Raw genomic sequence first — 24,875 nt, forward strand, 5'->3', positions numbered from 1 at the left:
ACGGCAGAAAGAAATGATGACAGTTCTGTTATCACTCGGCGGGGCGTAGTATTTGTGTAACGACGTGTTTTGTGGCGTGCATGCTAGCCCCGTTGTTGGAACTGTACCCCGAGTGGAATAGGAGGTTCGTCTCGTAAGCCCGTGGAGTTAGACGTGCCACTGATGTGGGACGTGACGGCAGGGTACGGCGGTGCGCGAGACAAGCTGCAGGGGCTCTGCGGTGGGGGGCGAGGCGCCTCTGCGTTCAGAGCTGAGACGAGGCAGACTGGTGTGCTCTGCGCGTGTGTTTGTTCGTGCTTGCCACGTTACTGGATGGCACCAGCACGGAGCACATTTTTTCCTTACAAATGAACTTCGTCGGAGTCAAACATCCACAGGAAACATTTCTGCACTCATACTCGTTTTGACTTATCAGTCGCTTGCAATAATCCGCACAATGGTTGGTGACTCTAACAACCCTAACACAACAAAGGTCAAAAATTAATTATGATTGTAGTGTTGCCCACGCTGCTAAATATTGCATTTTCGGGCAACAACGAAGTTATATTATGTGGCAGGTATGAATAGAGCACAGTTAATAAACTCATTTCCTGAAATAATGGATAAGCTAGGCACTCATCTTTTCGTGTTTCCCACGCTGGTCTCGTTGTGAACTCATGGCTCAATCGTCGAAAATCTAGGTAGTGATGATTCCAAGCTCGGATGCAAAGAGGCCTAGGTGTTACTCTGCGATATCAAAAGTTTTAAAGAGGTGCTTCATAAACGAATCTTGAAGATTAAACTTTTCCAAGTTAGGACAATGGTGATGTAAAAAAGTAATCAGCACTCCGAATTTAAGTTACACTTCTTTTTTATTACTTTTGTTGCAACATCACTTCACGATATAAAACATACTTGAAAATATCTTCCTGTTAAAGTTCACATTTCATAAACTGACTACAATTTGCGTCTTTTCAACATGACGACCTAGACCTGACTCTCTAATAACCGCTTACGCGCCCAAAAATCAGAGTTACAAGTACGTCAAGGATCGTAGTGACAAAAGAAAGAATACATATAAGAATATCATTGCAATATAAACATATCGATGTATCAAAGTATCTCTACATTAATGAAATCAAATCTGAATGTTGTCAGAGAAATATGTTAAATATTTTACAGAAACACAGTAGAATATTGCTGTTATCGAGAGGTTGATGTGAGGTGCCGTAATGGTTACGTAAGTACCATTACATGACGAATCTACCGGTACGAGGATCACAGATTCTGACACGGCCTCATCAAAGTGAACGACAAGTGAATACCGGTAAAAGCCGCAATAAACTTTATTGCCGTACGTAGTCCATATCCTGTTTTCTCTGGCAATTCACAACACTGCGCTGTGCTTCATGTGAGGTCACTAGCCGCGCGGAGTGGCCGCCGGGTTAGAGGCGCCCCTCCCGCCGGAGGTTCGAGCCCTCCCTCGGTGTCTATTGTTCTTAGCATAGTTTAAGTAGTGTGTAAGCTTACGGACCGATGAGCTCAGCAGTTTGCTCCCTTAGGAATTCACACAAATTTTTAGCATTTTCGAGGTCACCGTTTCTGCCACAAAGACTCCCCAGGAATATCTGTAACCGCGCATCACTAGCTCTGTCACTTCAGTAACGTAATATTTGTTGCACTTCCTTTGTTCTACCCACAATGAAAACTATGGTGTGAGAATTATGTGCGTAAGCCCACGGGCTGACATCTGACAGACTCACCGCTCTTTCGACAATGCTCACACAGCGCAAGAGTTGGATCTGTTCCTCAGTATCGAAACTGCCTCCCCTGTTGATTGGTGACTGTCAGCTGTTTCTGCAGGGTCATATCTTATCCGTCACGGCAGGCACGGACGTGATTCTGTCGTACGGCAGCTTTATCATTGATTTTATTTTTGCGGAAAACCATCGGAAATATTCGTAGGCGCTTTCAGAATGTCTGCAGAGTCCCGGTAGTGAAGAAAAGCAACCTCTTTCGGTCGGCGAGGCGTGTGCCGTCATCGCAACAAGGTCGCGCAAACCTCTCCAGTCGCCTGCGTGGCCGTCGGCTGCACACAGCTGTGACTCTTGCAGATGAATCACACACCTCGCTACCAAAGTGGGCGAGGCCTCACACACAAGTCTGCACACCCGAGAGGAGCTCACGGAAGTTGTTTCGACCGTTCTTCCTCAACCGCCCTACAGCGCGGATCCAGCACCTTGCGACTTCCACCTCTTTGGCCCCACTGCAGGGTGCATTCCGCGAGAAGCACTACGTGGATGACGGGGAGGTTATTGATGGAGCAAGACGTCGACCTGTAGAGTGCTGCCATACGGGCTCTAGCCGGCCGTGGTGGCCGAGCGCTTCTAGGCGCTTCAGTCCGGAACCGCGTGACTGCTACGGTCGCAGGCTCGAATCCTGCTTCGGGCATGGATGTGTGTGATGTCCTTACGTTAGTTAGGTTTAAGTAGTTCTAAGTTCTAGGGGACTGATGACCTCAGTAGTTGAGTCCGATAGTGCTCAGAGCCATTTGAACCATTTTTTGAGGCCATCCCACTGAACGGAGATTATGTCGAAAAATAGAGTTTTGCAGCAAATTGAGTGAAGAAAAAATGTGTTGTGTTATGTATTCAACACGTCTCGTGTTTTTTTTTTTTATTTCATGACACAGAGGTTTCTAGCGAGATACATTCATGATCATAATGGTACAAGTGCATTTGTTTTTGCCGCTTGAGTGACTTTTTACATTTATTGGGACGACGCGTTTCGTCGGCACATTACGATCATCCGGTCCATTACAGCTGCATGTACATGTTGTCAGTCGCTTTCGCAACTCCTAGTGGCGCGTTTTAGTGCTGAACAGGCGAACCTGTCCAGTACAGTCTGTTCCTTGTCGGAAAATGTCGCACCTGCGTGGGGTGCGGCCGGCCGCTCACCTGGATCTGCAACTCCATTTGTTTTGTCCGGAGGGAGCACTCTGCACTGTTCTGTCTTAACAGTTGAGTGGAAAATACGGATAGGGCAGTGCGTCGTCTAGCACTGTACGCGCAGAATTTAAATGTACGAACGCTGGAGCCAGAGTCCTGTTCACTGCACACGTACCGGTATCCTCAGTGAAAGAGGGGAAGGGTATCAGGAGACACAGTGGGTGGAATGCTCTTATGAGTACACGCTGCGGATTGAGAGTAAACGGAGGAAAAGTGTGGGCTATCATCTGCTGCAGAGATTAGCGATAAACGTAGAATCCAAATTCGGACGTCGAACGAGACGAAGTGAACACACGAGTCAGGAGGGAAGGCAAGGAGGAGAGCGTAACACTTCAAAAGAGGGCAATACTGCCCTGAAGAAGTCTACCGTTATGAAAAATAGGTTTTAATTTTAGTAAGAAACGTCCGAGAATCTACGTCTGCAGAGCAGCTTTGCACCGAAGTGGATCGGGACTGCGGAAAAAGCAGAGAGTTGAAGGGTTTGAGATGTGGCACTGTACTAGGATGTTGAAAACTGTGCGCACTAATAATGTTGTAACTGCGACCAGGACGGTGGCGGGGTGGCACTGGCGGAAGGCGCGGCGGGACCCGCGGACAGACCCGCGAACAACAACACAACGGAAGAGGACGGACACGTCCGACGGAGGACATAACGAATACGAGAAGACCGAACAACAGAGACACAACGAAACAAACTCGTACACGAACCAGGAAGAAAGCAGTCTAGCGCAAGCGAGGTGTAAACCGACGTAACCGAGATCAGACTGACTGGCTGAGCAACAAACAAAGGATGGGGCCCCTCCACGCCCACACCAACGTGGTGACCAAACCAAAAGTTCTACTGTCACCTCCGTAAACATTTTAGTTTTTGAATCAGGCGTCACAGGATGCGGGCTGTGATGGTGTCCATGCGTCTGGGTAAGATTACTCATTAACATGGTCCATCAGGAGATAGAAGTGGTCGAAAACGATTGAAGGGTAGCGGTTGTAAGGGCAGAGAAAAAAAAAGTGCCAAGGCAAGAGCCAAGGGAAAAAAAACCTCTGCGACAGTAGGACGGGTAGTAAGGGCAGTAGCGGCTTGCTATCTGCGACAGTGCATGCAAGGTGTGGTTCTGTTAGTTCGAGGTATCGTGCATTGTTACCTTTGTCGTTGTTGGAGCTTGTTGCGGCGCTTGCTGCAGTTGCTGCGTCCCTGCAACAGTTCAAGGTCGTTGTAGATTAGTGGGCGATCGGTCATAGATCGGCTCACAGACGGTGTAGGGGGTGTTTGTGGCTGGTTTGCGTGCTGTGTACAGTACGGTTTCCCTGCGGTTGCCCGTTTTTCGGCTAGTCGCACATCTGGGTTTCCAGTAATAAACTGGCTGAGCGAGAGGCCGGCGCTTAAGTACGCTCTCGGGGGCGCCGCTATTGGCCGCTGGGACCACGTGTTCCGCTGTGGCGCCCTCACACTAAAAGCGGGCCAGGAGGCGCGCGCCGCCACAGCTTACGGTGCAGCGACCTCTACGGGTCTTCGACGTCCATGACGTCTGACGCGGATTCAAATTCCGCGGCGCGCGGTACCAGTAATAAGATAAGAAATGAGGAGGTTCTTCGCAGAACAGACGAAGAAAGGAACATACGGAACACAGTGACGAGAAGAAGAAACGGAATGGTACGACACATGTTAAGACATCGTGGAGTAAGTTCCGCGGTACAAGGCGGAGTGTAGAAGGTAACAACTGTGGGGGAAGACAGACATTTCGATACGTTCAACAAATAATTGAGAACGCTGCGTGCAAGTCGTACTCTGAGACGAAGAGGTTGCCATATGCGGGCAGTGAGAGGACCAGTGACCCAGCAAAAAGAAAGTCTCAGGACTGTTTGCAGCTCTGTATGGTACTCGCTGGCAGTCCAACTTGCTTCACGCACGGGTCACGAGAGACCCGACGTGTGTGCGACGACACACCTGTATAATTGACGGGCCACAACACGGCGGTGTGGATCGGGCCCACGTCAGTGTGTGTGTGTGTGTGTGTGCGGGCGTGGCAGCGCCTCGCGAAGACCGCACACTGTCGGAGCGGCGGCCGCGCCGAGGCGGTCGCTGGCGCGCGCAGGCTGTGTGGAACCCGGTGAAGCGTGGGAAGCGGAGAGAGCGCGCGCCGCGCGCCTCCAGCCGCCTGCCCGGCTGGTGCCAGCAGGCGCCTGCTGTAGAGCCGCCACCGCCCGTCAGCCACGACAGTAGCACGCGACCAGGCGGCCGCCTATGTCGGTCCACAACTTGGGCCTTGTCAAATTTCAAGCGAGAGTTTCGTATCTTCTTTTTTTAAAAAAGTAAAGGCTAACAACCGCAAATATAGCGCACGGGCAATAGAGCCACGAAGCGGCTGTTGATATACTTTCCGGGATGTGAGGTCGTGGTCCAAGAACTTTTCTGCTCCTTACGTTTCGTCCAGGAGTGCGCTGGACTTCCTCAGAGGCGCTGCTCCGCTCAGTCTTGCCGACTGACCGGTCGGGTGTCTGAGAGCGACTTATATATTGTGAGAAAGGGGGGGCGTCGTTCAGGTGACACGTGATGAGCAGTGATAATCCATAGCAAAGATAAGGTTGACTATCGATTACCACCTTGTCAAAGATAAAAACTGTTAGCAATTTTGTAGAGCCACTGTCCATATATCGCTAAGTTTCATAGCCTCCTCTTTCCTATTAAAATTATCGTGATGTTTATAAATTTCAATAGCTTCTCTATATAGCCGTGGATAGTAATCTAACGTTGTAGATAAAACTTCGGTATCCGAAAACTTCACTTGGTGGTTGCCAGGTTGAAGAGCATGTTCCGCTACAGCTGATTTTTCTATTTTTCCAAGTCGACAAAGACTTTTATGCTCTTTCAGTCGCGTGTTTACGCTTCTTTTGGTAGTACCAATATAAACTTTACCACAGGTACATGGAATTTTTTACACACCACATGTCGATAGGGGAGGGCGTTTATCCTTCACAGATCGTAGTACTTGACTTATTTTCTTTGTTGGTTTAAAGACAGGTTTTATGCCATATTTTCGTAAAATCTTACCGATCCGATCTGTTACTTTTTTAATAAAAGGGGAGAACTACTGTATTTTTCTGTCGTTGTGGTTCATTCTTATCTTTTGGTCTTCTATTCCTTGGACGCAAAATTCTATTTATCTCTTTTCTTGAGTAGCCGTTTTTTTCAAAAGCCTGCTTCAGATGTTTCACTTCAGCATCCAAATGTTCAGGTGTACATATCCGTTCCGCTCGATCGACAAGACTTTTTATGACACCCCTTTCTTGTTGTGGATGATGATTAGAATTTTTATGTAAATATCTGTCCGTATGTGTTGCCTTCCGAAAAACTTTATATTCCAAGCTTCTGTCGGACCGTCTCATAACTAAGACATCCAAGAAAGATATTCTGTTATCCTTTTCTATTTCCATGGTAAACTGTATTTTTGGGTGAATTTTATTTAGATAATCAAAGAAATCGTCCAAGGCCTTTCTGCCATGGGACCAAACCACAAATGTGTCATCTACATATCGATACCAACGAGATGGTTTGTTATTAGCTTTGTCTAGGGCTGATTGTTCAAATTTCTCCATGTAAAGATTGGCAATCGCAGGGCCTAATGGATTACCCATTGCTACCCCATCAAGTTGTTCATAAAATTCATTATCCCACTTGAACTGACTTGATGTAAGACAATGTCTGAAAAGAACAGTCAAATCTTCTGGAAAAATATCCGCTATGAAAATCATAACTTCGTTAACAGGAATCATTGTGAATAAGGATACAATGTCAAAACTTACAAGAATATCTTCAGGGGCCAGAGTTAGTCCCTCTAGTTTTTCAATAAAATGACGCGAGTCTTTTATATACGACTCAGTTTTTCCTAAAATGGTTGTAAACAAGTTGTTAATTATCTTGCTATTTCATAAGTGGGAGAATTGATGGCACTGACTATGGGTCTTAAAGGAAAATCTATTTTATGAATTTTAGGTACACCATACAATCGAGGACACATAGCTTCACTTTTCAACAAAGTTCTTTTATCTTCTTTTCGGATAGAGGTAGATGACTTAATCAAATTATTTGTTTTCCTAAATACACTGGCTGTAGGATCCCTCGCAAGTTTTTTATACTGTCCTGACGTTAGAAGGTTCAAAATTTTCCTTCGGTAATCTTGTGTATTCATAACAACAGTAGCGTTCCCTTTATCTGCAGGAAGAACCACTATTTCTTCATCTGCATTCAAATCCATAAGAGCCTTCCTCTCACCTTTTGTTAAATTACTTTCTAGAGGTCTGCTGTGGCTTAAGACTCTAGTGGTTTCAATTCGCATTGCATTTGCGGTTGCCTTAGGGATATTTCGTATACCTGCTTCTATATTCGCGATAATATCTTCAAGTGGTACTTTCACAGGTGTTATAGCGTAATTTCCTCCTTTTGCAAGGACGGAAATCTCGTCTTGAGATAACACTTTCTTTGACTTGTTTATAACAGTATCAGTGATCATCGTATTACTTGTAGTTGTTACATTAGCTTGTAACTTTCCGAACTTTTTCTTATGTCTACTATTAGTGATTTCTATCGTAGCTTCCATAGTTGTAAACGTAAGATAATCAATTTTATTCCACAGGTCTATCTGTATCTTACAAGCTAAGAATAAATGAAGCTTCAGTAACTCACAGTCAACAGAATGCGTGATGTATCCTTTCTCGAAGTAATGCTCTTTCTGTATAATCATAAATCCGATGTACACGAGCTGTCCGGAACATCCTCTTCAGCTTTAAAAAGTTCGGTATGGAAGACGAGTCTCTACAACGTAACAAAAAAGTTAAAGTACAAATTAAATGTGCTCTCTTCTTACGTAAAAATTCCAGGCGCCTAACTGATTTTGAGAAATCCTCCCCTTAGAGAGGCAACCACCAAGTGAAGTTTTCGGATACCGAAGTTTTATCTACAACGTTAAATTACCATCCACGGCTATATAGAGAAGCTATTAAAATTTATAAACATCACGATAATGTTAATAGCAAAGAGGAGGCTATGAAACTTAGCGATATATGGACAGTGACTCTACAAAATTGCTAACAATTTTTATCTTTGACAAGATGGTAATCGATAGTCAACCTTATCTTTGCTATGGATTATCACTGCTCATCACGTGTCACCTGAACGACGCCCCCCTTTCTCACAATATATAAGTCGCTCTCAGACACCCGACCGGTCAGTCGGCAAGACTGAGCGGAGCAGCGCCTCTGAGGAAGTCCAGCGCAGTCCTGGACGAAACGTAAGGAGCAGAAAAGTTCTTGGACCACGACCTCACATCCCGGAAAGTATATCAACAGCCATGTCACCCGGTCGTGAAAGCCTTCATTCTAGAGCCACGAAGTAACAATCATGTTAGGGCCACACAAGTCTCGACTTTTGCCAGCAGAGGCCCCAGTCCTGTACGGCCAACCTGTGACTCTATACGCTGTTGCCACAAAGAGCATACGCTTTGAATGAGTGGAGCAGACACACACTAATACTCTTGGAGGACTGTCAAGATGGAACAGTGCAAACTATGAAACTTCCTGGCAGATTAAAACTCTGTACCGGACCGATACTCGACTCTACCAACTGAGCTACCCAAGCACGACTCACGCCCCGTCCTCACAGCTTTACTTCTGCCAGTATCTCGTCTCCTACCTTCCAAACTTCACAGAAGCTCTCCTGCGAACCTTGCAGAACTAGCACTCGTGGAAGAAAGGATAAAGCTGTGAGGACGGGGCGTGAGTTGTGCTTGGGTAGCTCAGTTGGTAGAGCACTTGCCCGCAAAAGGCAAAGGCCCCGAGTTCGAGTCTCGGTCCGGCACACAATCTGCCAGGAAGTTTCATAACAGCGCACACTCCGCTGTAGAGTGAAAATTTCATTCTAGTGCAAACTTTCTTTCTTTCTTTCTTTCTTTCTTTCTTTCACTGGGGCCATGTCCCGCGCTTACGCAGGATCGGCATTGTTAGAAACGGATTTGGCGAGGTTAGTGGAGAGGGGTGGCCGGATGCCCTTCCTGCTGCTGCCCTCATACCCTCCCGGGACGGAATTAGTGTACCCCTGCTGTCTCCGTCTAGTGTAATTAGTGGAAAAGTGCGAGGGTGTTCAGATGGTTCAAAATGGTTCAAATGGCTCTGAGCACTATGGGACTCAACTGCTGAGGTCATTAGTCCCCTAGAACTTAGAACTAGTTAAACCTAACTAACCTAAGGACATCACAAACATCCATGCCCGTGGCAGGATTCGAACCTGCGACCGTAGCGGTCTTGCGGTTCCAGACTGCAGCGCCTTTAACCTCACGGCCACTTCGGCCGGCGGTGTTCAGATGTCTGCGAGTCGTGGAACTGAGGTGGAACGTGGGGACCAGCCCGGTATTCACCTAGCGGGATGTGGAAAACTGCCTAAAAACCACATCCAGGCGGGCCGGCGCACCGACCGACGACGGTAATCCACCGGGCGGATTCGATCCGGGGCCGGTGCGCCTACCCGAGTCCAGGAAGCAGCGCATTAGCACCGTTGGCTAACCTTGCGTGTATTCTAGTGCAAACTACCTTAAACAAAATCTGTCTAAGACAGAAGTATGTGCTTTCCATGTGAGAAACCGGGAAGCCATTTGGAAATTAAATTTGGTCCGGCCACGGGTTGATTGGAACAAAATGATACTTCGAAGTACCTTTCTGTGATACTCGAGAGAGTTCGCAAACATACAAAAAGCTTTGCACGAACACCAAGTTCAAAGTTACCGGCAGTAACAACCTCCGTAGAAAACTGTGCAACGGGCAGTGTTTTATTCCGCTGCAGAGTAAGCCCGCCCTCTTTTGGTATAACTCAACACCAGGCACACAGGTGGACGCAGCCTTCAACGATATGTGCAGAGTTGTAACAGGCCGTCTACAAATCTAATCCATCCGCGTAGCTGCATCACCTGACACGAATAGCCGCAGAAGACTTGCCTTCCACGCGCAGTGTTCCTGCCGGCTGAGCTACCTGCAACACTGACGTTCCCAGAAAGAGGAATTTCTGTAGGTAAAGAATAAAAGAAAATGGAATCAGAGGTGACTCACGCTTTCCATGGACATGAAATGCACGTGCAAAGACAAAATCCAGAAAGGGCTTTCTCGGACACAGTCACAACCACACACAGTCAGGTTACAGTTGTGGGAAAGTAAGGATCCTCTTGCCCCTGGCAGGCAGAGACGATGGGAAACTTTACCACCCGGTTACGACGAGCGATAGCGCGCAAGTCGCTGAACAGATTGGCACCATAAGTGGGCAGATCTACAATTAATACGCCAAGGTGGGGTTGCGACTAAGAAGACAATGTCCAGTGTGACTGTGCAGACGATCAGACAGTTAAAAAATATGCTCCAGTGTCGGCTGTGTCAAACCAAACTCATTCATACAAGATGCGCTGTATCAGGCCCCGGATAGAGCACTACAAGTTGCCGATGTAATGTGTAAAAGTGGCACGTGAATTACAATAAGTGGCTGAAAATGACGGGCGGTATTCCTTCTGTCTCCGACCGTGAGGTTCGGTCTGTTTCTTTGTCCACGAAACATACCGCCGGTATCGAAGTACGTCGTCTGGCGTGTACGGTCAGGAGGTCGCTAGCAAACGAATGGCGCGTCGCTGGTGTGGGCCAGTGTGCCTCTAGTGGACAGGGCTGTGGGCGAGCCTACGCCCCCGTGTAGCTGAGCTGGTGCGGCAGCGCGGTGCGCAGAACCGACGCCGCGCCGGTACGGATCTCGGCTGCCATTGTACGCAGGCATCGCGATCCCTGTTGCACGAAATGTTCACTTAGCAGATGCCGTTCGAGTAATTGTGTGTCAAGTCGGAACCGAAAAACAAAAAACCAGTGGCTCAGGTGCAGCAGTGACGTTTCTGCAGCGGTGCCGTGCTGACGGAGACGAACTCCTCTACTGGATGATTACCGGCGGTGACACGCGAGTAGCTCACTTTACGCCGCAAACCGAGCGTTGGCGGCACAGTACACCTCCGGTCGAGGCAAAGTTCAAACAGACTGCGACGGCGCGGAAAGCGATGTGGGACAGGAAGGGCGTTTTACTCGCTGGCTTCCTGTCGGGAGGTGAATCACTGAACGCTGTCCGTTACTGTGAAAGAGTGCGGAAACCGAGACGCGCCACTCGGAACGAGAGGTGCGCAGCGGCCAGTGCAGCTGTCATGTGCTCGGCGCACAACAAGTGTGTCATCATCCAGCCAACAGTCCCGGTCTGGCTAGCTCCCAGGGATCTCCGTCATTCCGTGTCCCTCGAGAAACTCCTGTCCGCTGGTCAGCATTTTAGCAGTGGTGAAGCTCTGGGGGCGACTGGCACTCGCTAGTTCCAATCGCAGGCGGCAGACAAAGAGAAACAAAACTTGATCGCACGAAATGTGTTACCATTTTGTTTTTGAATATAAACTTTATTGTCAATACAATCTCAAAGGAATATTTACTACAATGAAGAGCCGTCCATGGAGATTTTGTTCTAACTCAGCACATGCTCGATATGTCCACCATTTCGTTTCCTAACTTCCTTCAAACGAGCACTCAAGTTAGTGATTACCCTACGGCACATGTCTTCAGCAATTTCACTGCAAGCTTGAAGAATAAGTCTTCTGAGCTCCATTAAATCACATGGACGTTTCGGGGAAACTTTTTCCTTTAGGTACCCCCAAAGAAAAAAAGTCACATGGATTGAGGTCTGGACTATTGGGGGATCAATTTTGTCCGTCATTGAAGCAACCTGGAAACCTGAGTGAAATGATCCGCACGTCGAAATGCTCGTGTAAAAACTCCAACACAGTGTTTCCAGTATGTGGCCTTGCTCCATCTTGCATGAACCACTGGGCGTTGAAGGGCAAGGCAGTAGCAAGAAGCTGTGCAATGAAGCTATTGCGAAGCATGCTGAAATAACGCTCGCTGTTCACAGTTTCTTCGAAGAAAAAGGGACCAATAAATTCGTGACTGGAAATTGCTACCCACGCTGTAATCCTCGGAGCATAATGTTGTCGTTCATGAAGCACTTGTGGATTTTCAGTGGCCCAAAAGCGTACATTTTGTTTGCTAACCACACCGTCTAAATGAAATTGCGCCTCGTCTGAAAACCAAACATTGTTGACAGTTTCTTCCCTATCCTCCGCCCATTGAGCAAACAGTAGTCTCTGCTGCTCGTGTTCTTCAGTGAGCTTCTGTGCACAGGTCATCTTGTGTGGGTACATATGGAGGTCACTTTTAAGAATGCGTTGAACGGAGCGTATGTATATTCCCAGTTGCACTGTTGCCTTTCTTCACAATTTCCTGGGACTTCTCTGTACAGTTACTCGTACCGCTTGAATATTCTCCGGCGAACAAACAGGCTTAGGCCGAGGTCGCTTCGCTTGCAATACTGTTCCTTCCTGTACAAATTTGTCGTACAACCTGTGGATGGTCTTCTTGTAAGGGACCCATAAAAAAAAGTTCGAATGTGTGTTAAACCTTATGGGACTTGGGACTTAACTGCTAAGGTCATCAGTGCCTAAGCTTACCCAATACTTAACCCAAATTATCCTAAGGACAAACACACACACACCCATGCCCGATGGAGGACTCGAACCTCCGCCGGGAACAGCCGCACAGTCCATGACTGCAGCGCCTAAGACCGCTCGGCTAATCCCGCGCGGCAAAGGGGACCCATCGTGTGTTAAACTGTTGTCGAAAACGCCTCTGAGTCACAACAAGGCTTTTCGTTTCATGAAAAAGTAATAGAATTGCCGATAGTTGCTGTGTCGTCAGTCTTCCATTGTCAGCCATTGCTGCTTACTAGTCTCCTAGCGGCAGTATCGTGAATTACACGTCATTTCGTAACTCATTTTTTTTTTCCAAGCTCTGCTGATACTGCTGTAGAGATCCCAGCGGACCTATCTACTGTGCGTCTTAAATTGTGAAAGAAACAATTGGTAACACATTTCGTGCGCCACCCTGTACATGAGAAATCTCTCGACTGTCACGGTCACTGTGTCGGAAAACAGCTCCAACATTCCTGTATCTCTTTCCAATAAAATGTGTTCGACTTTTATTTTTTTGTAAATAAGAAAAGGAAATTTCTGGATGGTGTCCAATTATACGCTGATGAACCGAAACGTTGTGAACACAGCGAGACTTAACGGCGGGCACCTACTGGCGTTGCGAGGGCGTGGGGCGGTGACCAGAGAGAGTAAGAGGAACAGGCGTGAGTGGAGAATCGTTCCAGCGACGGTAAAGGCCGCAAACGGGGAAATCTACTGCCGCAGGCGGCTTTGGCGAACTGGTGACGTACGTGGGCCGGCGCCTGCCACCACCACCTCGGCAACGGCGTGGCTGGTCGGTTGGTAGCGCGGAGTGAGGGCGGATGGAGGACGGCGCGCGGCCGTCTGCGGCAGATCTGGCGGGTGGGTGGGGTGGGGGGGGGGGGGAGGGACCAGCTGAAATCTCGTCCTCGGTGCTGCTACGGACACTCGTATCATCATCTACTTCTACAAGATTAACAATAATGTCTTTCACATTCGTCTCCACAATTCCTTCTCTCTCCCAAGCGTCTTCAGCGATTTTTTTCGTACGTAGAAATGCGAATCGCCACGTATCTGGTGTAACTTCATTCAAAGCGTGATGAAGCACTTTAACTCCTTGCTTTGTGAGAAAGGTGGGCGCGTGTTACTTCTTGGTACGTTTCCTTTCCCTTGAGTCCAAATAAGCACAACCGCATTGTACGTGAATTGTCTGGTGGCAAACGAATAACTTTGTGACCAGCAGCTGTAGCGATTTCGTGGACCGTGTATACAAGAGCTTGTGGCTTGTTAAGCTCAACAAGCTGAAGGAGCTCTGCCTTTTTCGTTTCAGCAGTGCAAGAAACATTATGTCGCTTCAACCAACTTAACAATTCGTCTTTTCTATTTGACGTAGTCGACGCTTTGTTCAAATGTTCAAATGTGTGTGAAATCTTATGGAACTTAACTGCTAAGGTCATCAGTCGCTAAGCTTACACACTACTTAACCTAAATTATCCTAAGGACCAAACACACGCACCCATGCCCGAGGGAGGACTCTAACCTCCGCCGGGACCAGCCGCACAGTCCGTGACTGCAGCGCCCTAGACCGCTCGGCGAATCCCGCGTGGCCGATGCTTTGTTCACCCGAGTAGAATGATAAGCTGCATTAGCTATTATTATCATAGACTTGTGGGGGAGGGGGGGGGGGAATATTCGGAAGAAGTTTATCCTGAAACCATGAGAGGTAACTCGCGGTATTCATTTCTTCGTGGAAATCTCCCGACTTCTTCGAAGCGACACGCCACAGTTGCAGCGCGGCAAACAGTTGGCCTGCCTGTCACCTTTCCCCTTTGGGTGTCGCGGAACTGAAGAAGTCTGTGTCGAGACTCCAGATGTGTGAAACGCTGTCGTCTGTATCGATCCAAGTCTCATCCGTAAACGTCACTTTGTCAAAGTCAGTAGTGCACATTTTTCTGAGGAAACTGCAACGCAGAATTGCGATGTCCGTCCTCTCCAGTACAAATTGACCATCGTTGTATGTTTTATACTTAAAGTCTAAAGAATTCAGAGACGTCTTACCGCCGGAAAGCAGCCCTGCTTCACGAAGGGAAACAATGTTTTTTCCTAATTGGTAATTCACCTCTACAGTAATAACTGTAAATGTGGTCCCGAATACCACATGTGTATAGCTGTCACTCGCTTCGTGCCCTTTCTGCGCTTACCTGGCGTGCTAAGATTAAACTCTCTCACCACTGTCAAGGCCTATATGTTTTTCCTTAGTCACGCGTTTAACTGTAGCAGTTCCAATACTAAGCCCGTCGGCTGGTCGTTGCACTACATTTGACGCACGGAGAATACGTCCTTCATTACGCCTCTCACTTTCAAAGTAATCCCGCACGCGAACAAAAATTTCCCTCGCTTGAGAATGCATGACCTGCCGTCCACCGCTAGCCATCGCGACCGTCAGTTTTACTGTCCGGCAGCAAACTAACTATTTGGCAACAGCGTTGCTTTCCGTTTCTGCGACCGCTGCAGTCTCCCGGCCCATCGTGTTTCGGCCCGACTTTGGCAACCGGGCTCTACGTGCTCCCACGTTGGCGCGGCGCGGCACGGTCGCGATTGCGAGAACGCTCTAAACCGGTGGAAACGTGACACCTATCCGGTCGGATGAATCACGTTTCTCGTCGGTGGCCGCGTGTGGATGCGCCGTCGCCCAGGGGAAAGGCCGCTCGAAACGTGCACCGTGCCGCGGACGTGGGACGCCGGGTGCGGGCAGCAGCCTATCGTGCTGTGGGGGCCGTCCACGCGGCCTTCCGCGGTCGGGCACTGCGTCCACGTCGCTGCCGACCTCCCGCCCCGCCTGATAGTGGGCGTCTTCGCCGGCGGCGGCAGGAACTTCCAATAGGATAACGACGCGTGTCGCAAGTTCAGAATCCTGTTACAGTGATGTGAGGGGCTCGATAGTGAATTCACGTTGACGCCTCAACCCGAACCTGGCCCGTTCTGAAGTCTACGGAACACGTGTGGGGCGCCAGTTCTGCGCCGACCAACCACTGACCGCAGCCACGTGGCCTCTGCGCAGACAGCTGCTGCCCACGTGCCAACCGAGCGCCGCGCAGAGCCGCTGCTGGACTGCGATACGAAGGCGGGCCGAGGCGGGAAACTACACATCGCACCCCCCTCAGATTTACTGGTGAAATGACCCAGTGGTGGGTAGCCCGTCAAAAACTGAACACAGATCGAGCACGAAAACAGGAAGGACGTCTACTGAACTGTGAAAAAGGAACCTGAGGCGAAACAGTGGACGGTCCAAGCTTCAGATGTGCAACATCCAGGAACCTGCAAGTTCCGCGCTGTCCTGATTGGACTGTCAAGCTGGAGATCCGTGTTCAAATCTCCCTTTTATGTCCTTTTCTTTTCCACGAGTTTATGAACTGTCGGTTGTGTCACTGACGTGTCTGTTCTCCTTCCGTAGTCTTGGCAACTCACATACCATACATTGGTTATAAACATGAATCGTGGCCAGTAAGAACATATTACTGTCGCTAGTAAATGTGACGAATAGTGAGAGCAGGCAAGATGCCTCATACACCTCTCGCAGAAATGAAAACAACAAATAAACCGGTGTCAGGTGTGTTTCAACAAAGAAATTCAAGAGTCAGAATTTCCCAAACGGAACGCAACAGTAAAACATGAGGTAATTTTGTAGAACAAATACGACGTACTTACGTCTGGAGGTCCCTTCGTTACACTTCGCTGTTGTAAACGGACGTTACACCGCGACAAACACACATATCTCAACACAGCGAATGGACCCGTCAATGGCCCGACGGACAGGTCATAATTGTTGTTGTTGTTGTTGTTGTGGTCTTCAGTCCTGAGACTGGTTTGATGAAGCTCTCCATGCTATCCTGTGCAAGCTTCTTCATCTCCCAGTACCTACTGCAGCCTACATCCTCCTGAATCTGCTTAGTGTATTCATCTCTTGGTCTCCCTCTAAGATTTTTACCCTCCACGCTGCCCTCCAGTACTGAATTGGTGCTCCCTTGATGTCTCAGAACATGTCCTCCCAACCGATCCCTTCTTCTAGTCAAGTTGTGCCACAAACTCCTCTTCTCCACAATTCTATTCAATACCTCCTCATTAGTTATGTGATCTACCCATCTAATCTTCAGCATTCTTCTGTAGCACCACATTGCGTAAGCTTCTATTCTCTTCTTGTCCAAACTATTATCGTCCATGTTTCACTTCCACTCATGGCTACATTCCATACAAATACTTTCAGAAACGACTTCCTGACACTTAAATCTATATTCGATGTTATAAATTTCTCTTCTTCGGAAACTCTTTCCTTGCCATTCCCAGTCTACATTTTATATCTTCTCTACTTCAACCATCATCAGTTATTTTGCTCCCCAAATAGCAAAACTCCTTTACTACTTAAGTGTCTCATTTCCTAATATAATTCCCTCAGCATCACCCGACTTAATTCGACTACATTTCATTATCCTCGTTTTGCTTTTCTTGATGTTCATCTTATACCCTCCTTTCAAAACACTGTCAATTCCGTTCAACTGCTCTTCCAAGTCCTTTGCTGTCTCTGACAGAATTACAATGTCATCGGCGAAGCTCAAAGTTTTTATTTCTTCTCCATGGATTTTAATGCCTACACCGAACTTTTCTTTTGTTTCCTTTACCGCTTGCTCAATATACAGATTGAATAGCATCGGGGAGAGGCTACAAACCTGTCTCACTCCCTTCCCAACCACTGCTTCCCTTTCATATCCCTCCACTCTTATAACTGCCATCTGGTTTCTGTACAAATTGTAAATAGCCTTTCACTCCCTGTATTTTACCCCTGCCGCCTTCAGGATTTGAAAGAGAGTATTCCAGTCAGCATTGTCAAAAGCTTTCTCTAAGTCTACAAATGCTAGAAACGTAGGTTTGCCTTTTCTTAATCTTTCTTCTAAGATAAGTCGTAGGGTCAGTATTGCCTCACGTATTCCAACATTTCTACGGAATCCAAACTGATCTTGCCCGAGGTCAGCTTCTACCAGTTTTTCCAGTGATTTATTAAACTGATAGTTCGGTAATTTTCACATCTGTCAACACCTGCTTTCTTTGGGATTGAAATTATTATATACTTCTTGAAGTCTGAGGTTATTTCGCCTGTCTCATACATCTTGCTCACCAGATGGTAAAGTTTTGTTAGGACTGGCTCTCCCAAGGCTGTCAATAGTTCTAATGGAACGTTGTCTACTCCCGGGGCCTTGTTTCGACTCAGGTCTTTCAGTGCTCTATCAAACTCTTCATGCAGTATCATATCTCCCATTTCATCTTCATCTACGTCCTCTTCCATTTCTATAACATTGCCCTCAAGTAAATCGCCCTTGTGTAGACCCTCTATATACTCCTTCCACCTTTCTGCTTTCCCTTCTTTGCTTAGAACTGGGTTTCCATCTGAGCTCTTGATATTCATACAAGTGGTTCTCTTTTCTCCAAAGGTCTCATTAATTTTCCTGTAGGCAGTATCTATCTTACTCCTCGTGAGATAAGCCTCTACATCCTTACATTTGTCCTCTAGCCAGCCCTGCTTAGCCATTTTGCATTTCCTGTCGATCTCATTTTTGAGACGTTTGTATTCCTTTTTGCCTGCTTCATTTACTGCATTTTTATATTTTCTCCTGTCATCAATTAAATTCAATATATCTTCTGTTACCCAAGGATTTCTACTAGCCCTCGTCTTTTTACCTACTTGATCCTCTACTGCCTTCACTACTTCATCCCTCAGAGCTACCCATTCTTCTTCTACTGTATTTCTTTACCCCATTCCTGTCAATTCTTCCCTTCTGCTCTCCCTGGAACTCTGTACAACCTCTAGTTCTTTCAGTTAATCCTGGTCCCACCTCCTTAAATTCTTACCTTTTTGCAGTTTCTTCAGTTTTAATCTACAGTTCATAACCAATAGATTGTGGTCAGAGTCCACATCTGCCCCTGGAAATGTCTTATAATTTAAAACCTGGTTCCTGAATCTCTGTCTTACCATTTTATAATCTATCTGAAACTTTTTAGTATCTCCAGGGTTCTTCCATGTATACAACCTTCTTTCATGATTCTTGAACCAAGTGTTAGCTATGATTAAGTTATGCTCTGTGCAAATAGTTATGTGTAAGAAAAAAAAGGGTGCGAAGAGGATCTGAACACAGATCTCCCCTTTCGCAGTCCAACACCGTAACCACGTAACAACGACGCCGTGCCAATCGAAAATGTTCGATCTTCCACTTCTTGATGTTCGACCGTTCACTGTTTCTATTTTTCTTCCTTTTCGTAGTTCAGTACTCATTCTTCCTCTTCTCGTGTTTGATCTGTTTTCAGTTTTTGATGGGCCTTCTACTGGGCCACCTTACCACTAAATATGAGGGAGGGCCGCGACGGGGAGTTTCCCTTGTAAGGAGGTGCGTCATGTTCCACCATATGAAACATTCTCTTATCTGAATGATGTGGAACTAGTCAGTGTACAGGATATGTGCACATGATTAGTGTTAACATTAATAAATACTATTATTTTTAGTCCTACTTGTGCAACTCTTTTTTAGTGGCTATCATTTTTTAAGTAGGAATTCGTCGATTGGAACAGAAGGAGTTCTCCAGATGAAATAATTTCAAATTAGATTTAAAATTTGCTTCGGTACCTATCAGGCATTTTATGTTATTGGACAAACGATCAAAAAGTTTTGTTGCTGCGTACGGAACATGTTTCTGAACCACTGACAACTTTAACAATGGGCAAGAAGGGCCATTTTTCCCTTTAGCGTTGTAGGTATGGAGATCACTCTTGTTTTCAAATTGTGCTGTGTTATTTATGACGAATTTCACTAGCGAATATCTGTATTGTGACGGCGCAGTTGAAATGCATTGCTCCACTACATGACGTCCGTCGGTCAACACCTCGTATTATTTTTACTGCTCAGTTTTGTGCAGTTAATGTGTTCTTTGTAAGCGATGAGTTACCACAGAAAATTATTCCGTAAGACATAATTGCGTGCAAATATGCAAAGTAGTTAGGAGGTATGTTTCCAGGATCAGTAGTTATACAAAGAGCGAAAGTAGCTGAACTTTGTTGTTTCAGAAGCTCAGTAATATGCCTCTTCCAGTTTAGAGCATTCTACTCTACTTACCGACTCCCGCTCATGTGCTTCATCAGCTGCTGGTATGACTGTACTTCTTGTACTGAACTGGATGTAGCGAGTTTTTTCAAGGTTTAGGGAGAGTCCGTTTCCAGAGAACCACTGTTCTGTTTCTTTCTCCGTAATGGAATTTATCATAAAACACTAGTATCGTCTACAGAAAGCACCGATTGTGCTTGTTTAATGTGAAGTGGAACGTCATTCACATATATAAGGAATAGGAGTGGACCCAAAATTGAATCCTATGGGACTCCCTTTGTAATATCCTCCAATCACTACAATTTTCTACCTTTCTGCGACTGTCAGCATAACCTTTTGCCTTCTTTTTGCTAAGTATGATTCAAAGCAGCTGTGCGTGAAACCATTAGTCCATAAAGCTTATTATAAGAAAGAAACATGATTTAGATAATTAAACGCCTTAGAAGGATCACAAAAAGCACACATTGCCGATAAAATATTATTTAAGGCTTGTGGTATTTAATGAGTGAATGTATAATAGCATTCTCAGGCGAGCAACCCTTCTGGAATCCAAATTGTGATACGCTAAATAACTTCTTTCCATTTAAGTGAGCGACTACTCTTCAGTATATCTCCCTCTCGAATATTTTCGAAAAATATGTCAGGAAGGAAATTGGAATGATAGTTGTTTAAGTCTGTCTTGTCACATTCCTTATGAAGTGCTTTGTATAGCATATTTTAACCTTTCTGGAAAGATTCCCTATGCCATTGGTGCGTTGGATATATCACTAAGGGCATTACTCATTAAGTTGAAACGTTTCAGAATTCTGCTTGAAATTCGATCAACCCCACATGAGCTTTTATTCTTTAGGATTTTTATAACTGTATTAATTTCAGTGAAGGATGTTGGTGTTACTTCTAGTGCTCAAAGTTTTGTGGAATGACTTCTTCAACTGAATCATTTAATCCTATATTGGTTGTTACGTTTAGAAAGTGACTGTTAAAAGTACTTGCAACTTGTTAATGATCTACGATGATGTTAGAAGCTCAAGGAATGAATTAAAACTTGTTCCACAGCCGAGACTTGAATCCTGGTCTCCTTGCTTACTAGGCAGGTCTGAATATCAGTCACAACATCGTCATTTATATTTATTCATTCGAATAACCATTTTGGAGGGTACGACTTCCTCCATCATTCAAAAGCGTCGTTCCTTCTCTTCCTGGGTCCACTTTCTACCGTTTGGAGACGAGTTTCCTTCGCGAAGTCCTACCTTTTGTGTTGCTTCTCTTCTGTTATGTATTCTGTCCATTCTGCTTCTTGTCTTTCTCATATATTTGTCAATTTCGGTGAGCCTTGTGTGTTTGAATGTGTAGCTTTTTAGTAAGTTGAAGATCTGCTTGGTTAGTCTGTGACTATCCATTCACTATATATGTGCAGTCTCCTTTCTCTCATTACATAACTTTCCCATTTGCAAATAGAGCTCTCCGTTTGATCTTACTTTGTATCCAACATTACTATTACTTCTAGTTCCTGTAACTCCCCCTCAACTTTTCCAGTTTTTCATTATCTTGTTCGTTTATGTGTGTGGACTACGTACAGTGTTTCAGGCCTGACTGCTGTTTGATGGTGCCTTAGTTTTATGTTCAAGGAGAAAGTTTTTTTGTATACATGTTTTCTGTCATTTGGAAGGCCTTTTCCATTTTACGTATGTTTTTTATGGCTATCTTTTTCTTAGTGTGACTTGATATCCATTCTTCTAGGCATTTAAAACCGTTTCTTTAGGTAATATGAATTATAAGATTTGGAAGGGCATTATTGATATTTATCATGAAATGTGTTTTCTCAAATGATGTTTCTAGTCCTTTTTTTTGTCTTCTTGTTTCTCTAATTCTGTGATTTGTTCTTTGGCACTATCCAGCGAGTCAGTAATTAATACTATGTCATCTACAAAAGTTAGACATCCTTGCTGATTTTATTCAGGTTTCTTCCTAGTTGAACACCTTTAGTATTGATGAAATTTCTCCATTTCCTCACTACCTTCTCTAACATGCAGTTAAAAATTAGAGGCAATAAGCCATCTCCCTATCTTCCTTCTGATTTTATTTCAAGAGGTCTTGACAGCTCGCCCATAAATTTTACTTTTGATATTGTGTTTATTAATTTTGATTTAATTAATTCTTTTGTTTTATTGTCGACTCCAAAATCCTTTATAATTTTGATAAGTGCATTTCTATCAATTGAGTCATATCCCTTTCTAAAATCTATAGAAGTTATCGCGTATTTCAAGTCTGATTTTCCTGATTTGTATCATGTTCTTTAGATTTAGTATTTGCTCTGCACAAGACTTTCCCTTCCTAAATCCTGCTTGACACTCTGCTAGTTGTGGTTCGAGTATTCCTTCAACTCTCTTTAAAAGTGCAATGGGCAATATCTTATGTTATACTGGTAACCGGGCGATCCCTCTGTAATTGTTAGGATGAGTTTCCCTTCCTTTTTTTATGAAGCGGATGTCCTAAGGACGATATCAATTCTGCTGGTGAGCTGCTTGTTGTCCGAATTTCAGTAACGATTTCTATTAGACGTTAACTAGAGTATTTCCACAATTGAGCGACTATGTTGTCTTATCCTGATGCTGTGTTGTTTGTAAATTGTTTTATGATTTCTGTGATTTCCTCCATTTTTATGGCTTTGAGTCTTGATGAATCTAGATATCATTATCAAAATGAAATTCTTCTTTTGGTGGATTATAGTTCTCTGAAGTAGTTTGCAAATACGAGGGTTGGAACTTAAATAGTGGCAACTATTTATTCACAACCGGTAGAAAAGAGTTACATGTTTGCACCTGTCCTTCAGAGTAGTGACAAGCGCTGTGTAGAGCCCGTTGCCAGCGATGTGGAAGGCGTAGTATACCGTTAGCAGAGCCTGTTCTGTTGATGGTGCGAATGGAGCGGTCTGAAGTTATGGTGGTTCTCGCGTACGAGTGTGCAGGTGTTCCCCTAACGCTTTACGTTTCTCCACGACGGACCGTCAATGCACAGTATTACTGTTCGTTTCTGAAGCATCACCTGCGACCAGCTTTGCGAAAGAAGCGGCGACACTTTATGCGCAACCCACCATCATTTTGGACGACAAAGCGCGGGCGCATACAGCGCAAGCTGTGGCTGCTCTGTTCGGTCGATGGGACTGGGAAGTACTGTACCATCCACCGTACTTTAGTCCTTGTGACTTTGATTTGATTCCGAAGACGAAGGAAGCATCCGCTTCAGAACTGTTCCAGAGATTCGACAGGCAAGTAGACCGCTCCATTCGCACCATCAACAGAACAGGCTGTACTAACGGTATACTACGCCTTCCGCATCGCTGGCAACGGGTTCTACACAACGCTGGTGACTACTTTGAAGGACAGTAAAAGGTGCAAACATGTAACTCCTTTGTATCGGTTGTGAATAAGTAGTTGCCACTATTTAAGTTGCAACCCTCGTATTTTGCTGTTGTCAGTGTTATTATATGCAGTCTTCTCTGCTTTTCGATTCATTAACTGTAACCTTGGTGGTGTGCAGCTCTTTAAACTGTTTTTGAATGTTACATAAAAGTTCCTTAGGTTGCTCTGCTAAAAGTGTGACTCATTTGACGTTAGATGACCTTTTGTATGTTGTACTTCGATCTTTTTGAGACTCTTTTATGGATATTTCCTCGCTTCTATAATTTTTTCCTGTTCTTATCACTTTTATTTGAGTTCCAGATATTTCAGGTTTGTTGTCTCTTTATCGTTAACTCATCACAATGATCATTCAACCATGCATCTTTCCATTTCTTTTTAAGAGGCATAATTTCTCGTGCAGTCTCAATAATGACTTCTTGAAGGTATTTCGACCATTTAGGTATTCTAATGACGAGGTACTGAATACAATTGGTGAGGACTTCGTGGCACAACCTGACTAAAAGAAGGGATCGGTTGGTAGGACATGTTCTGAGCCATCAAAGGATCACAAATTTAGTATTGGAGGAAAGCGTGGAGGGTAAAAATCGTAGAGGGAGGCCATGAGATGAATACACTAAGCAGATTCAGAAGGATGTAGGTGGCAGTAAAGATGAAAGGCTTGCACGGGATAGGGTAGCATGGAGAGATGCACCAAACCAATCTGTGGACTGAAGACCACAACAACAACAGGTATTCTTTTTTCCAATTGCATTTTGTAACCATTTTCTCTAGATAACTTCTTCATGTCAAACTTTCTGGGTCGGTGTTGGTTCTTTTTTTTTTTTTTAATATTGGTCTAATCTTGAGTTTAATGATGGATGGAGGTATGAATTTAAACAGGCGCTTTTGCACTGGGTATCTCCATTGCAAAAGGCCTACTTGTAGCGACGTGATAGTTATTTAATTTAATTTTATGGAATGTTGTACACTTACTGGCTGCCGTGTCTCACGTATGAAAACACGGCATACAATTTTAATCTTACTGTCTGCATTATTTGTAACTGCCGGGACATGCTTACTCCTGGGAATTTTAATGACTCTCCTTAAAAGCGGAACAGTATTTTTAGGTATGCAAGTGATGTCGGATCTTGACTTACGCTCACCTTCCTGTAAACTTCTCTCTTCCACTTAACTGAGGTTTTAAAGCCCTTAGTTATTCACGGCTCTCCTAAAAACAACTTTCAAATATTGGCACTAATTTACTATCGAATTTGACGTTAGCATCTCTTCCTACACGTACCTAACCCTGTACGAGCCCTTTTAACATACTCTTAAGCGGTCATAATTCTTGGTCTCATTAGTGTGTACAGATATTTTTAATGATATTTCTCTTTTCAACGTGTTAAATAAATATCGGCGTCTTTTGTGTACACGGTGTTGATACTTGAAAGGTGAGAGACACTTATTTTCTTGAAGTGATGTATAATTTCGTCTAGTTGAAAGGAGAATTTCGTGCATTCCAGAATTATTATTTGACTTGGATTTGCTTCATCGTCGAGACAAAACTGAGAGGTAGGAGAATAAGCAGCCGGTGAGCTCTGCAGCTTGCCTCGTCTAATCGCACGTTTCTGCTATACATCCGTGCTTTCGTCCTTTTCCTTCGTTCATTACCCACGTCAGTACGTGACTGAGCGCCGAACCAGTTAACAGCGGCCGTCCCTCGCGACCGCTTGCTGCCTGGACAGACCTCAACAGCGTGTGGCAGCTGGCCGCCGCTGCCCGACCCGA

The 24,875-nt window shown here is 45.3% G+C and overlaps 1 protein-coding gene and 1 non-coding gene across 2 annotated transcripts in view; both read left to right on the plus strand.

The window, feature by feature from the left end:
• LOC126260973 (unc-112-related protein-like) overlaps positions 1-24,875 on the plus strand; it is a 651,959-nt gene that overhangs the window by 41,252 nt on the left and 585,832 nt on the right. The window lies entirely within an intron of this gene.
• Trnal-caa (transfer RNA leucine (anticodon CAA)) lies at positions 8,765-8,839 on the plus strand. The gene has a single exon. It is a non-coding gene; the product is annotated as a tRNA-Leu (tRNA).

Source organism: Schistocerca nitens, chromosome 5, assembly GCF_023898315.1.
Source record: "Schistocerca nitens isolate TAMUIC-IGC-003100 chromosome 5, iqSchNite1.1, whole genome shotgun sequence".
Taxonomy (NCBI): Eukaryota; Metazoa; Arthropoda; class Insecta; order Orthoptera; family Acrididae; genus Schistocerca; species Schistocerca nitens.